Source organism: Limulus polyphemus, unplaced genomic scaffold, assembly GCF_000517525.1.
Source record: "Limulus polyphemus unplaced genomic scaffold, Limulus_polyphemus-2.1.2 Scaffold44, whole genome shotgun sequence".
Lineage (NCBI taxonomy): Eukaryota > Metazoa > Arthropoda > Merostomata > Xiphosura > Limulidae > Limulus > Limulus polyphemus.
In genome coordinates, this window is record NW_013665654.1 from 1098888 (window position 1) to 1115926 (window position 17039).

At 33.5% G+C, this 17039-nt stretch overlaps 1 protein-coding gene across 1 annotated transcript in view; it reads right to left on the reverse strand.

The window, feature by feature from the left end:
- LOC106462161 (plexin-B-like) overlaps positions 1 to 17039 on the reverse strand; it is a 256950-nt gene that overhangs the window by 225054 nt on the left and 14857 nt on the right. Inside the window, exon 2 of the mRNA XM_022389702.1 lies at positions 16413 to 16498. The gene's annotated coding sequence lies outside the window, so the exon portion shown is untranslated. The remainder of the gene's footprint in view (positions 1 to 16412; positions 16499 to 17039) is intronic.

Genomic DNA, 17039 nt, shown 5'->3' on the forward strand with positions numbered 1-17039 from the left:
GGGTATCGAAACCCGGATTCTAGCGTTGTAAGTCCGCAGACATACCGCTGTGCCACTGGGGGGCAAAAATCGGATGTTGTTTCTTTGTTTGTAATTAAGCACAAAGCTACACAATGGGCTATCTGTGCTCTGCCCACCACGGGTATCGAAACCCGGATTCTAGCGTTGTAAGTCCGCAGACATACCGCTGCGCCACTGGGGGGTAAAAATCGGATGACGATTTCCATTAACTCAGTACGTGAACATCATGAGTACTTGTAATATCACTTGTAATAAATATAAATAGAACAGACTCAGTTCTACAAATTCAACATTATAAAAACAAAAATCGCATTAAAGTTTTCTCCGCTAGAATAACCAGTAAGTTAGAGTAGCTTCATACAGGAAACCAAATACAATATTCTAATTTTATCAGTTGTTGCACTCAACGGTAAAGAGGATCACAAACGATATAAATCACGGCACTTTTTCTGGCAACCCGGATATAATGGGCGACGCATGCGGTGCGAGCGCAGAATCTGATCGAGATCTTAACGTTCTTTGTTCGTTGATCACAGTTTCTGCGTTTCAGCGAGCAAGCGGCCAGATCAGACAGAGATGAGTGTGTAAAGCAACTAAACTGGAATAAGGTATTGCTAATCTTCAAAGCCATCTTTCATCATACACGTTTTCGGTAATACAGTTTGTACTGAATCCTAAAACTACACAATTTTTCTTATCGTCTTGCTAAGTTTGACAACTTCATCAAATGTTGTGCTGATAAAACACTATGGAAATCACACACTTTATCGTTTTTCTTTTGAAACACCTTTCGATATTAAAACATTTAAAGGACGGAATAATTTTTATATCGATAATGTTGTAATTCATGAAATTATTACATTAAGAAAAAATATGTTGGATTAGGTGGAATTTACAGCTGAGTAGTTATCGTTTTAAAAATAAACAGGAAAACTCTGACCCCTTGTACACTACCTTTCGTCTAGAAAGCATTCTTAGATATTACTTAATACACGTGTGTGTATGTGTGCATTTCAGTAAACAATGCATATTTGGTTTAAAAATGTGGTAGAAATAAAGAGCTTATTTCACAGGTGAGAAAGTAAACCACCTCTTCAAAAATATTGTCCTAATACCTTTATAATATAAGTACAAAAACAAAGGTGAAAATTGTTGTATGATTAGATAAAGTTAAAAGATTTATCTAACAAATGTCTTCAGTTAAACTATCGGCTCGGTAATTTTTGAGGATTAATAACCTTCTGAGTAGTACAACTCCCAACACATAGATCGCCAAGAAACACTATACGTACACTATACAATACGTACATCAGCATTTTATTCTATACGTATAACACTAAAGTAATATGAATTGGATTACTAAAGAAAGTTCAAGTTACATAAAAAAATCAAAGTTAAATATATATGCATTTAGTTTATCCTTTTTTTACTCATACTTTCGTGTGAGGATACAGGCCCAAAGTTTTTAGCAGTTTTTGGTGAATGCCTGAATAATGTAAATATGGGAGAATCTCTCTCTCACACACAGACACAATACCGTAAGTATATAAGGTTTAATATTAATCTACAATAAAAAAAGTGTGTATTTAAGATCGAACGGTTGTACAAATAGTTTGATCTTGGATCGGCTGTACCAACAACCAGTTTGATCTTTTCGCATCTTTAGAACTGTCAGACTAAGTTCCCTCTCATTAGTGTAATATAAAAAAAATACACAAGAAACCACCTTTTGTATTAAAGAAGCAAAAAAACAAGGTTGAGCTCTAACAATCAGTACCTTAAGAACTAGTGCGTGTTACAAATCTAACGTTTAATTGTTGAAAATGGACTCGATTTTGGGAATACAACTGATCTACTAAAACAAAAAATGGAATGAATAATATAGCTTTCTTTTTGCACACCTTCATAACTGACTGCCAACTGACAACAAGGAATAATGATAATGTTGTAAGTCATGACATTACTACACTAATAAAAAAATATGCTGCATTAGGTGGAAATTACTCCATTACTCTTAGCTTAGTAAGAGCTTTTTTAAGCAATATGATACTTGCAATTCGAGGCACGGATACAAGGACGAATCTCGATGATCTACATATCCTTTATTGGGACTGTAAACTTCTCTCGGCATTTGGCATGGCTTCTTCCTTTTATAGTTACTGTGATTACAGATTTACAGGATGAGACAGCATACACTGGCGCCTCCCAAATCTCCACGCCTGAACTCTCAACACCAGGAGTTCTCTACGGAGGAAAGACGTCGTTCGACGCTACTTAAGCTAATGAATTGAAGTAGTAAGAGAGAAGCTATGGGTACTATCTTCGCAAATAACAGACCATAAAACTTTTCTTTATCCTACTTTATCTCCTATTTGGACAATTTCGTCTACAGGGTAAGTGATGACAACAAAATATGAAGGCTGCTGTAACATGGAAATTTGACGCTGAAATAAACTGTAAAACATTTTTTCATGGTGTTCACCGATCACGATAGTCGATTTGCACGTTTCAGGTACACCTCATTTTTCTGTGAACATATACACACACCACATTTGAAACCCTGAACGTATAACCGAATAGAAGAAATACGTTAAAATCAAGAAAGTGATTTCTATGATTACTTTCCTTTTCTACACATAGCAAATAAAAAAGTATTGACGTTAAAATGAATTTAAACCAATCATAACCCTTTTCTTAAAACACTGGTGTTAATCGAGTGAAAGTTCCAATTTTTTGAAAAATGACAATTTATAAATCCCGTAGTTGTTTTGAATTATAATACTGGCAAAATATGACACTAGAGATCCCAACGTGTCCCAGAAGAACTTCCAGTAGCGTTCTGCATCTATATTATCGGTAATATATACTTAAACATATGTGTATTTAGTCACATATAAGAATTATTGATTTGTTTAAGTAGAATAACGCTTAAAAATCAATATAAACAAGAAACGTTTTAATCAGTCAAAATCTGTCAGTGTACAGAAACATGAAACGCTCAAATTGTAGACTTTTCTTCTAAAGTTTTCAAGCCGAAATGACTTAAACACGATTTGCACTTTGGGTGCACAATAAAATCTAAGTAACTTAATTCCAATTGGACAGCAGAATATAAACGTACTTCGAGTAGCTACTTTCTCGCAGGTGTGCAAATGCGGGAAAAGCAGCTATATAACTTTTTAACTATAAACCTCATTATAATACATCTTAAGGGCAAATGTACTTCTCTGAGAAAGGACGGCATGCATGCAAACATGGATGAAACGTGACATCAATTTTAATATCAGTTCCTCGTTTCGGTGATAGTGGGAACGGTTATGCAGTGAGCATGATGACTGTCCCAATATCGTATTTAATAAGTTTTTACATTTGCTTCAAGATTTTTGAAAGCGCCTTGTCTTGTTAAACAGGCACTTCTCGCCCATTCAAGTTTATAAGTTGGAACTCGCTATATAATACCACTAAGACTAGATTAGGTATAACACCGAGACAAAATTTATTGCGGAAATATTGTTTTATTTAAAGTTTATTCATTTGTATCAAAATTATTGTTTTGCGTCAGATTTATCTGTCTCGATATTTCATGATATATATTTTTGAACCATGACAAAAAAGTTTTGTGTTTACAGCAGCCATATCTTAAACCATTAAGAAAAAGCTTTCAAGCGTAATTTTTATTACTACGCAACATGTATTTTGATATAAGCAATAAACCCCTTCATTTCGTTAAATTTGCTATTAATTTAAATACCATCTACTATTGCTAACACAAGAAAATACATTAACTGATTTAACGTAACTAATTATATATAAGTATGGATTCCAAGATGTTTTAATCTAAATTATAAAATGTTTCGTTAGGTTGACGTTGCTAACTTTGCACCAGCAACATGAAATTAAATTAATTTTCCTGACTTTCAAGTATATCATATAATTAAAAACAGTGTGTGTGTGTGTGTGTGTGTGTGTGTAGAACATGTAACAGTACAAGAACCGTGGTCGAAGTGCATAGAGAATTACACGTCGTTCAGTACAATGCACAAGTTAATTGCAACTACTAACATTAATCAATAAAACCAAAAAATTCATATAAATATGTAAGGATCAAAATCTCGAATTCCTGACTAGTAAAGTAGATTTTTAAACATTTGGTAATATATATATATATATATATATGTGTGTGTGTGTCTGTGTTGTGTGTGTGTGTGTGTTAAATTGTAAGTATATTACATGTATATTGTATACCCAATAACAACACAAATGTCACCTTCCGAGCAAAGAACTAGTCATTAAGCATCATGTGTAACCTAAACACATCGGGCCTTTTATAAGGAATTTAAAGCTGTTGACAGACTTTGGTCATTAACAACACACAGTCTGATTTAACAATCACTTATTCGTACACTCAGAATGAGTATGTCTTCAGTTAATTTTTACAGTTTTTATCAGTCGAGTTGAACGTTAAACAAAACGTTTATCATGTTCTGATGTATGACATATAAGGTCGTTACCAAATCTAATAAAATACGTCGGTAAAAAGGAACAACAAAGTGTTCAAAATCGGATTTCAAATGTTTCGTTTTACCTACCCTTGTAATTACGTATATAAACTTAATAATAAAACACTTCACAGAATGTAGTGTAACCATGCGAGCCAAAAACTGACAGTACATCACAAAGCTATGGCAAAGAATATTTCATAACTTTTCAAGTTCTACATAGTTCGGTTGGAGCAATACTATTAAACCATTACATGGTTCATTAGTAATAGAAACTCAAATTAAGGGCAACGACAAAAAATGACACTCAAACTTATTTAAATGTGTTAAAACCAAGTTTATTTTTGAATGTCTATAATATTTTAATTAGTAAAGCTAATTCAAAAAAAAACTGAAAGAAATTATATACATCCAGCCCACATTAAATCAACGCAGTATAAAGTTGAAATTTAAATATCTTCTATGGAGAGCCAGCAACACAGATTGCTCCACAAACACTACACCAGGCTGTAAACAAGGAGTTGCTTAAGCACTCAAACACCTTAGGAAAAAATTTACCAACACAGTAATAACACATTTCTTCTGACCCTACTTTATGTAGTACATTCCAGGTAGGTAAGCACCTCCAAACATCTGGGTAACAAGTAAGTTTGCCCACATTATGATAAAACGTTATTGTCTTTGATCCATACTATATGTAGTGCATTCCAGAGAGGTAAGCGCCTCCAAACATTTTGACAACATTGTGATAAAACATTATTGTTTCTGACCTCTACTTTGCGAAGCACATTCCACGGAAAATAACATCTCCAAAGATTTTATCAAGTTTGCCAACATTGTGATAAAACATTAATTGTTTCTGATCCCTATTTAAGTACATTCCAGGGAAAAAGCACCTTAAAAGTGAAAAACTTGTATACGGTTCTGTGGACTAATTAATTAACTTAACAGTGTCTATAGATTTTTACGGAGAATTCTTAAGTCACCCTGAACTCTGTACTTCCAAACATTTTCATCCAATGCAGCTATTACGTATGCTCATATAAACACGAGACATTTAAGCTCCAGTTGTCTTTCCTTTTAAAAGGAAAAATAATAATTACACAAGCTAAAATTCTACTTTTATTAGCAAATACTTTTATTACTTACAGTTAGGATAGAGCTTTTAAAAGAGTAACTGCACAAACACAGGTGTACATTTCATTTATAAATGAGCGCAATTACAGTAAGTAGTGCCTTTACATCATGACTTTTTATTACACACGACTCTGCACCACTTGTTTGTATGCTAAGTAAACGTTGCTCACTATAGCTTCTAAGATTGTGTGTGTGTGTGTGTTATCAATCATAAATTATTTATTTATCTTGAGTAGAAAGCTATGAATTGCTTTAAACATCTCTGATTTAATAACACATCAGAAACAAAACAGAAACATTTGTATCATATAACTATACATATAGAAGGTTAAGGCTATGTTAAGAGAAAAATTGCTTTTAAACAATAAGATTATTTTACGTATTATTAGTCCATGACTAATATTTAAGTAGTGTTAGAAGTATGAGAGTTCATGCGCTATTTTTCAAGCTTAACTAAATATTAGAGAAAAATAACTAGGTTTGTTTATATTTCTACAACACCAGCTCCAAGATGTAGGCTAATAGAAAAATATTCTGAAAAAAAACAACAAAAACATGAAAGATATATGCAGAGTATTTTTATCCAAGGTATACACCAACTAACGTTAACGAAAGATGAAATTTAGCGGATTTTTCTTTCTGTTATTCATTTGATGAACACTTATCCCAAACCAGTTTAAATATCCTTTACGTTATCAAGAGGCCCCTACCAGCATTCCACGTATCTCATCATTTTGTTGGTTGATTGGCATGAAGTGGCTAGTAGTGGCTGTCTTGGTCCACCAGAAACCGGAACCAATAATACAAAAGGCTAACTTCATTGCCATCACAAAACATCATTTAGTTCTTGTAAGCACGAGAACATAGAAACAAGATCCATTATCACACGCTTTTTAAGTAATAGCTGCAGGAAATTTATACTCTGTATCTCATCTTATTTCCCATTCAGGCCCTCACAACTCCATGCTGATGCTTTCAAAATTTCTTTTCAGCTTTAAGTAAAATTCTAAACCAAGGACAGGCGAGTCTAAGCCTGGCAGGTGCTACATATATAACAAAAGCTTGATATCCTCGAAAGGAGGGGTACGGGCTGCTACTCCGGTATCCCATCATTTATCCCTGGGCTGTCTCTCTGGACTGATTCTGATAGAAATGGTTCTTCTTACATATTATAAACAGTTCTTTTTTTGTGCCTTTTAATTCTCTAGGTCCTCTCTCTTACCAATGCTATCAAGGTCAAGTTATAAGGGAATATTATATGCATAAGTGTGAATAATATAACTGGGTTATTTAATCGTTGATCACAAGATCGGGAAGGTTTCAGACAGAGGAAAGGGAAGGTTCATTGTTTACCTCCAAATCTACCGTGAGTGATGGCCAATTCTTAAAATTGCAGTTATATAGAAAGGTAGAACACATCAAGAACTTTTATCTCTTAAAAAATCGAAAAAAAAATCATAAACAAGGTTGGACATGCTGTGTAGGGACTGAAATGTGTTCTTTTGTGTCAGTATTAAGACAGGATAATACGTAACACACAACAGGACAGTCGATCTGGACATTCTCGAGTGTTATGTACTCAGGTTTCTTAAAGCCACCACTAATGCAATCCACTCAGTTGAACATAGTAGAATAAACGTCTCATTACTAGTCACGTGGCTGCCAGTTTACAAGTCGAGAAACACATTGGATTACAACAATCATTTCATTTACTTGCACGATGTTCTAGGTTAAGTAACCCTCACCATATAGGTACATCAGTGACATAACTAGTAATGAATTAAGTTTTTATAAAGTACAAAGTTTATGCTATTTGATGACGTTATAATTTATATTTCAAATGTATTAATGCCTTAAAGTTTAAACCTATCACAAAGTTTAAAAGTAACTTCCCAATTTAGAAAATATGAGCCAGAAGATAAATAGTGGTGCCGAGGGTAAAAAAAGAAAAAAAAAAGAGGATCAAGCCAATATCATTTTCTTCTTCAGAAATGTAAAGTTTCTTTTAGTTTATTTTTTATAATAACATTACATCTATTTCCAATCAGCATTTGTGAAACCTACAGAGGAGGTGTCCAGGGAATAGAAATGGGCTTCAAAAGTAACCAGTGAGCCTTCAAAAAAGGAATATGCCGAGATATAATGTAAAAACACCGATATCAAACAACACACAGAGTCTACAACTAACAGTTATTGGTTTCTATCTTCCCGAAATCCAGTGAATGATCGTTCACATACCAATCTCGTACGAGGCCAATCTGATTTCATGTTCATCTATACGTGTTGTTTTTCCTAATTGCAGTTCTAGTACAGATTATGTGTATGAGGCCATTATAGCTCTGGTCCTAAAATAACATTTTTTTTTCCTTCGCTTGTAACACGTTCCAATTTCATCCTAGAAATAACTATCGTCATCTAAACGTGCATCCGAGGATAATTTTAGAGAACATGTGCATAATACATTTATATCCAGAGGTCAGTATTACAAGAACAGAAATACTACTTTAACCTTGAACAGAAAGCACTCTGTTGATGTACAGACGCACATATATGTATAATAGCGTATCAACTGGACCGTGTATTTTACGTTGCTATAGTAACGAATATGTATGTATTTCTGGGCGAAAGACATCAAAACGTCAAGGTTAATGTATGGCCACTGAAATGACAACGATCCCGCTTTCGTTCATTTCTTTACTACAGAAGTTGCCTTTGGGGCTCAGAGGAAAACGTATTTTTTTTTCGTCTCTGGATATTTGTATAGACGTTTTCATCCAGATGAAAATTACTCCAATGATCGGAGATTCAGAATCTGAATCTGTCATAACACAAGTTTTATAGGCTAAGAAAAGTATATAAATTGTGTGTAATAATCACTTAAGATTTACAGATATTCTCATTTTATTTACTGTAATAACTTATGGAGAGCTAAACACGATATCTCTTCCTGCTGTACTTGTGATATGAAACACTATAATTATAGCCCTTTCACAACATACAAAATGAACACCATTTTATGCCAGCTTAAAGTACTTTTTAACAGATTTAATTCAGCTTTTAGTAGTTAGACGTTATACACAAACAGGATATGTTAGCTGTGAAATACGATAAACCTTGCCCTATAGTATGAACTAATAGTCAGAACTAGTTCAGGTGTGTATGTCCCATCCCTGTACATGGCTAAATACACTAGATAAGTCCCATTTATTTTCCACGACATCTTGTGTGGTGCTCATAAACAAATATAAAGGCACGGAAATCCTGTTTTATTATTATTATTTCATAATGAGATTGTCTACTGACATGGTTGATGTGGTATGATTGTCTACTGACAGCGCATGAACTTGAGCATAGTTCCAAGTGAAGTCCGCTCTTGGTCTGAATCACCACTATTCTCGTTAAAGTAGAAATAACTTCAGTGATTGTTCAATAAAGTTGTCCTCATATTTTGGTGTTGACAAACCAGAAGAACGACCATACAGTAGACGTTCGCATGCTTTATTTGTTTTTAATGTGGTCAAGTATGATTTCATTATGTACTGCAAATAATTTTTTACTGTGGTCTTAATTAACTTTCCGGTCGGATTTTTTTTTTTTTTTAGTGTACGGCATGTTATAGTGGTTAACACACTGGAAGATGTTAAACAATAGGGCACCTAACCTATATTATAAAGCACAAGCTGTACTGTTTAGGAAACTTTGAAGTATGCTGCGCTTTGCTGCTCTTGCTGTAAAAATTACACTTAAATCAAACTCTCCTTCCATAAAATACAAAGATGGCATGAAGACAAGGGCATCTAAAATGTTTACAGGAATACAATAAACTTATTGAAAACTTTATAGAAGTGTGAATTTAAAATGTATTTACCAAGACATGACCTAAATTACCTCCTTTTCTTTCAGCCCACGTCATATTAACAAAACACAGTAAGGAACTTTGTACAAAAATCATAGTAACGTGTTTGATCAAAATTAATTCAATATATAACAATGCAGAAGAAAATTCCTGAATGTTACTCTTCGTTTAGAATAGGTATTACTATTGTCATGATTGTTACTATATATGGCTTGTCAGTGAATGAAACTAAGTAATATTGCCTATCTCAGTAATATTGATCATGTCTAGATCTACACTACCAGCCAACAATCAAATGAACCTTACAATTAAATACCATATACTGGCTTCAGGGCTTCGATCCATTTCATTAAATGTAATTGAACAGAATAATGTAACAACTGAATGTTGGATTGGCACAAACTGGACTAACTTTAATTCTTTGAAAATCGGTAGTTTTTTTTATGATAAAATATTAGGTACGTTTAAACTGAGGCGAGTCGTTGCCATTTAATGAATAATTGATCATCATAATATTCAAATAGCATCCTATTTTTTGTTATTATTACAATAGATCAGGAATAACTATTTTATTCCAGGGTACATTTTTCATAGGAAAATTATATATATGTATATAAAATCATTATATAAATTTATTATTCTAAACTAATGCTTCACTGTACGTCATAGTGGATCGGGCATGACGAAGTGGTTAGTGTGTTCATACTGGAAATCCAAAGATTATGGTTCGTCATTAGTTGTCACCCAAAAAAAAGGGATCCGCATTTCAGGGTTGTGGGTATGCTTTAAAAGTGATTGTCAAATCCTGCTATTTGTTAGACAAGAATAGCCTAATAGCTAGCAAATGGCGCATTTCAATAATTGCCTTTCCGCTAGAGCTTATCCGTTCAAAATTAGCGACGGTTATGTGCAGACAGTCATTTGTGTAGCTTTGCGCAAAACAAAAAATAAAAAAACGCACGTCAGGGCTCCCATAACTTAAGAATTTTTGTCTTTGGTATTAATCATAGACGTTCATTTTCTAAGATACATTGTAAAAATGGTGTTAAAGAATTTAAAAAAAGTTCAAGACGCTGGCTGGGAGATTTTAAATTTAAAATAATTTTCGATATAAATCTGAACAGATCATTTTTTATAACCTAAGCTTCACAATAATAGAAGAGAAACAGAAATCATACATGACTACTGTAACACAGAGTAATGCCATGATACACCAACTCATAAAACACACTATGAAATTTTGATTCCAGCTCAGTTTAGCACAACAAATTATTTCACAATTTAAACTGTTTCTGCTAAAATCTAATAAGTGCAACATCCATAAAGTTTGTCAGCCTTCGTAGTTATATCCGAAGTATAACTTTACTCTTTTCACATAAAGATAAACAACATTGAATATATCCAAAATAATACTCCTAGTCCTTCCATAGAAAAATGATATTACCTAAACAGAAAAAGTTTCCAACACTTCATCTCAAAGGATTCTCAAAATCTCATATGAGTTAATAATTTTAAAATCATGAAGCATTAGTTGTCTTTAAGAACTTTATATATGATAAGAAAAATTACCCGTCCCCAGAGATGGGAAAAGTGTAAGATAATTTCTCAATTTAATTTTTTTCATGGAATTCAAAAAAGCTTAATTGTATTGCACTCTTGGTTTCACTTACAGCCGAAGCTCTGAGCTACTTATACCGCCCACCGCGAAAATTAATTGTTGAGCATTCCAGTCATGCTAAGAGCCGCTCAACAATAACATACGGTAAATCTACATTTTTATTATTTAAGTTACGTCACATTTTGAAATGTGAACGATAGTGTAATTAATTCTTAACAACTTAGTGTAGAATATCCTGCTTGCGAAATAAAATTTGGCATCAACATTATTCATCCCGTCATTCAAATGTGGATGTTGAGCTTTGATTGCGTGCGCAGCTTTTCAAACACAGCGCGGGAAGCAGCCGACGTAAACGGGAGACAGGCGAACGCTCGGACAGACACCACTGTTCGCAACATATATAAAGTTTGTCAACACACGCACACATTAATATCAAACAAGTAACACATTTTAGCAATAAGAAGAATCCAGAATTTATTTGTCCACTGATTACAAACAGTCACGTCTTTTCACTTATTAGACATTCTCTCTTGATGTTGCATTCGGTGTTATTTACTCATTGGAGTCACTTCTCATCCAGCTGAACTGTAACAACTCTCCAAACAACGTGGGGGCGCGAGTAGGTCCTATGATAGAGCTCTAAATTTGCCAGAAGTATGTAGAAAAATAACTGAAATAAATATCATGCAATTTAAAGAGGGTAAAGTTGTTATTATTCCAGATAAACTCCGTTATTCTTCAAATGTAAACATGAAAAAGTTTGCTATGTAATTTCTAAAATCAAAAAATGGAAGCAAGCAGGTGACGTAAAAAAAATTGTAAAACTAGAAGCATTTGTTATAAAAAAAGTTCCATGAAAATAACATTTTTATTCATTTACTTAATCACAAGTTTCGGTGAGTGTTACTTTTCGATGAAGAAATGGGGTATTTATAATTTCGTATAACCCGTGGCTTAACAATTATATCTAAATAGTCAGCTAATAATGACATTCAACAATGTGAAGCCACTATTCCTGCACACAAAACTTACGAATAGTATCGTTTGCAAAGATTTCGTTTTAATGATTTTCCATAGCTATATTCTACATGTCACAGTATGCAGGCTTTACGTATAACTTTCTAGAATAATACTTCCATTTATATGTTTTTCATGTCATCTTTAGCAGATTCTCTCGCTGATGAGAACAAAAAAAAATGCATTGTTATGAAATCAGATTTTTTGTGTTTGTGCAGAATGTTTCCAATATATAAAAGTTAAAAAAATGGATTTTGAATAAGATAATATACAAAATTGAAAGTAAGGGAATAATATAAACTTAAATTATAAACCAATAAATTATAAAAAATATGCTGTAAAAATACCAGTTAAGCTATTCTGAAATGATGGCAAAAAGTGGATAGTTTAAACAATCACTTTGAAATTCTAGCAACACAATGTGAACAAACATTTACTGAAGTTTCCGAGAAGAAAAATGTTACATTTTATTATTATACAAATTAAGAACGGCCAAGTACATTGTACAGATCTGCATTATTCCAGAGAAAAACCAAAAAGTGATTTTTTAAATGTGATATATTTGAAAACGGATAAAAGAAAATGTAAAAATTGAAAATGTTTTAAGTAAAAGAAAAACAACAGAATCTTTGAATCAGCTATAGTTAATAAAATGGGTGTGGAATAGCACGTCGATACTTGGCGTAACGTAAGTCAGATGTCTTCCAAGTTCAGTATATATATAGTGACTTTGATGCTTTACTTTAAATAAGTTTCTTCAACATATTAAGAAAGTACAGACCGCGTTATTACTTCAATTCCAAACTCCCGAGTCAACTTTCCATGAATATTTTTAGCTAATCGTTGCCCAGATGAAACTTGTATGATAACAGTGTTATTCCAAATCGTAAGACCAGTAGTTCATCCAGTACATATATCGATAAGCAATCTTATGCATAAAATAATGGATCGTCGCCAGACTTCACCGAGAGAAAGCCTTTGACGAAAACAAGAAAAAAAGAAATTGGTCATATTCTGTAGTAGACAACTTGAGTAGAATTTAGGTTGTTCTTTCGCAACCCTTAAAGCGCTGTTCTGTTTGAAATACTTCAGATACCAGCCATTAATATAAACAACTTAATTATTTATAATATTGTTGGTTTTTTCTTTTGATCATCACCAATAGCCGTTATTTGTAGACTGTGTGTATGTTGTTTGTTATCGGTGTTTTTACATTATATCTATATATTTTTACTGTTTTAAGGCTTACTGCTTACTTTTGAAGCCCATTACTATTCCCACGATACTTCTGTAGATTCCACAAATGCTGATTTGGTACAGATTGTAACATTTAGGGAATAAGAAAAACAAAAAAACTTCATATTACTTGTCTGAAGAAAAGAACAAAAAAAAAAAACATCGTCTAGGTTCCACTTCTTTCTCTCTCTCCTTTGATGGATCAATGCAGTGGGTGGAACCTAGACGATGTTTTCGTTCTTTCTCTCTTCACCACTGCATTGATTCATCAACGATTTAACTTTTGCCTCATATCTTCTAAATTCGAAAGTTACTTTCAAACTTTTTTGACGCACTTTGATTTTTTAGCATTAACACATTTCAAATATAAATTAAAATATTACCAATGACAAAAGAGAACGAACACAAACTTCTTACTTTATAAAAGCTTAATTCATAATTATTTTGCTACTGATTTTCTTGTACTTATATGGTAAAGATCACTGAACCTGCAACATCGTACAAATATGTCTTTTCATTTGTAAACTGGCAGCCACGTGGGTAGTAATGAGCAGTTTATTCTATTATGTTTAACTGAGAGGATTACAGTAATGATGGGTTTAAGAAACTTGAGTACACAACACTCGAGAACACACAGGTCGACTGTCGTGTTATGTATTATCCTGTCTTAATACTAACACAAATTAACACATTTCAGTCTCTACAGAATTGCTCTATATCGGGTAGAACGTATTAGCCTGGTTGTGTGTTTCTTCCCTCTTTTACCAGATAAAATGCTTGTTGGTTTCTAACTTTCTACATGACTGTAGTTTTAAGAATACACCATCCTCACTCACGGTGTGTTGGGGTAAGCTGAGCTTTCCCTTTCCTCTGCCCAAAGCCTTATCGATCCTGTCATCGTCAATTAAATAACCCAGGCATATTATTCACACTTATACATATAACATTTACTTTGAACTTAAACCTGATAGCGTTGATAACAGATGGGGCCTAGAGAATTAAAAGGCACAAAAAGTTCATTTCATGGTTCGTTGTAATATAGTTATTATTTCATAGACATATTTTAAGGTTCTCAGAAACGTTAGAAAAGTTTGTTGGTGAAGTTTTTAGGGTAAAGCTGCACAATGGGTAAGCTTTGTGCTAAAAAAAACAACAACGACTTTTTTTACAGGTTACAAAAGTTGAGGAATTCAAGTTTGCTTGTTTGTAATTAAGCACAAAGCTACACAATGGGCTATCTGGGGTCTGCCCACCACAGGTATCGAAACCCGGTTTCTAGCACTGTAAGTCCGCAGACATACCGCTGTGCCACTGGGGGTGAGGGGAGGCGAGGAATTCAAGCATCACATTAAACGAAAATTAGCTATTCTTGCTTAATTGTTTTTGTTCATTAGATATCACATCAACTCTGAAATGAAGCAATCACCAAAACAGGCTATAAATCTACTTTTCCATTTTCGAATAGATTACCATTGCTTTGATCATATTAAATCAGGTTATTGCCAACAGTTACTTACACTGTTAGAATGAAATATGAAATGTGAAAAGATATATGAAAAAATGAACATCGTCTGCTTCTCCTAAGACAGTTTAGTTTGTATCTGTGTAAGTTGTACAAAGCTTTTACTATTGGCTATCAAAGTTCTCACAATCGATTCGTCTTTAATGGATTGTTTTCTTACGTAGTAATCAATCGATTGTATCATCACAAGAGGAATAGCCGAAAGCTAATAATATATATATTCAAATATCGAGGTATAACAATGACAATTGACATGTTATTTAATATCTACAGTGCATATTGGTGTATAAACAACATTTTAATACTAGTATTATACGACCTTGTCATATTAAATTTGTTATTTTTCATTACTTGGACACTAAACGTTCCGCTTTAAAGCTTCTTAAGGAGCGTTCAGGTATAAGAATGAAAATAATAAGAAATATAATAATAACGCAAGTATCCATTCAAGCTTCAAGGTAATAATTCAGATACAAAGAACACCAATTAGCTTTAACATGTGGTTGCTGCAAAGTCGACAACGTATTGAATCGACGTTCAAAAGACAAACGACAGTTAATACCAGCAAGTGATCTGCGGAAAGGTTTTTCGCAAGGTTTCTAGATATCAATCTCTTCTTTTGAGCATCCAGGATTTCCTGGTGGGTGCATGTTTGTTGTTATTGTCTTATCTGTTCTAGAATATTAGAATTATTCACACAGAGCAACTGTTGACTAGAGTGAGCCTCTATTTGTTTGTTATCCACACTAGCATGAAAATGGATATGACTCATCATGTACGAAAGAATGTTTCGAGTGGAGGTGGTCTTAAACAGTGCTGAGAAAACAACCAAACTCATTAATATGGTATGAAACTATAGGAACTTATAACAGGATAGTTCATCTGGAGTAAGTTAGCGAAACATCATATGACATGATTGGAACGAGACAAAGATAAGCGGCGAAACGGAGACATTCAAGCACTAAGTGACCTTCTCTGCACTTGTTGTATTAAATTAAAAACTAAACTTGATGCTGGAGACCTTGCATACCATATTATACATCATTACACTGTCTACAATTACGCAGATAAATTAAATTTATTCCATTCTGTCAGTAAACATGCTTGGCAACTCGATCGCGTAGAAATTTCCTACGAGAAACTTGCAAATAATGCTGTTAAAGGACATCGAATGAAAGCAGAAACATTAGATATTATACAAGCATAGAACCTTGTCATGCATCAGCAGTGTTCTTTATGATTCCAAGGGGCATGGTCGCGGGCATGAGCAAGAAACATGATACCAAACTGAGGGTTCTTCCTCTATGAATTATTAAATACATTGCTTGAAAAAGCATTTTTACATAAACTGAATACGTTTTTCTACGATGTAACGCAATAGTATTCTAATTCATAACTAAAAAGTTGTCTAAAATAGTACATTTTGGATGATAAATATATTATACGATTGTTAAAACAAACACAAAACGGTATGTTCACACATAAATTTATATTAGAATGTCTTACATTTTATAAGCTCCTACCCCAAAATCTGGGACCACTCAGGAAATCGCTATAACTACAAATCCCGCAGCTCCGTAACTTCCTCCTTTCTGAAAGAAGAAACATTTCAAAGTTAGTTAATCTGTGCAACAACATGTTTGTACGAGATTTAACAACTTTCAAACATACTGACTCTTTATTGGCTGTCCCTTACCCATACTGATAAACTGTGGAGAAAGTGGTTGGGTCAGATGTTACCTTGAAACTATTGAATACAACATGAACGAATTATCTATGCACGCCCAAACACTACATACTGTGATTATTAGTTTTTGAGAAAATCCCAAGGTGTATTTACAGATTATTCTACAGATAAATAATACGGAAACACCTCAGAAAAGTCCTCTTATGGCAATGTTTTCCAAGCTTTAAATATCGACAGCGCCCCCCCCCCCTTTATCTAACTCAGCAAACTTTATGTTGCGTCCCCCAACCTTCACATTAAAAATAATTCGCAAGTGTTAACAGCAAAAATCAACATTTTCATTTCCTGTTTTAATAATTTTTTTAATGAAAAAATGTTTGTAAGGAGTGTGTGTGTGTGTGTGTGTGTGTGTGTGTGTGTGTGTGTGTGTGTGTGTGTGTGTGTGT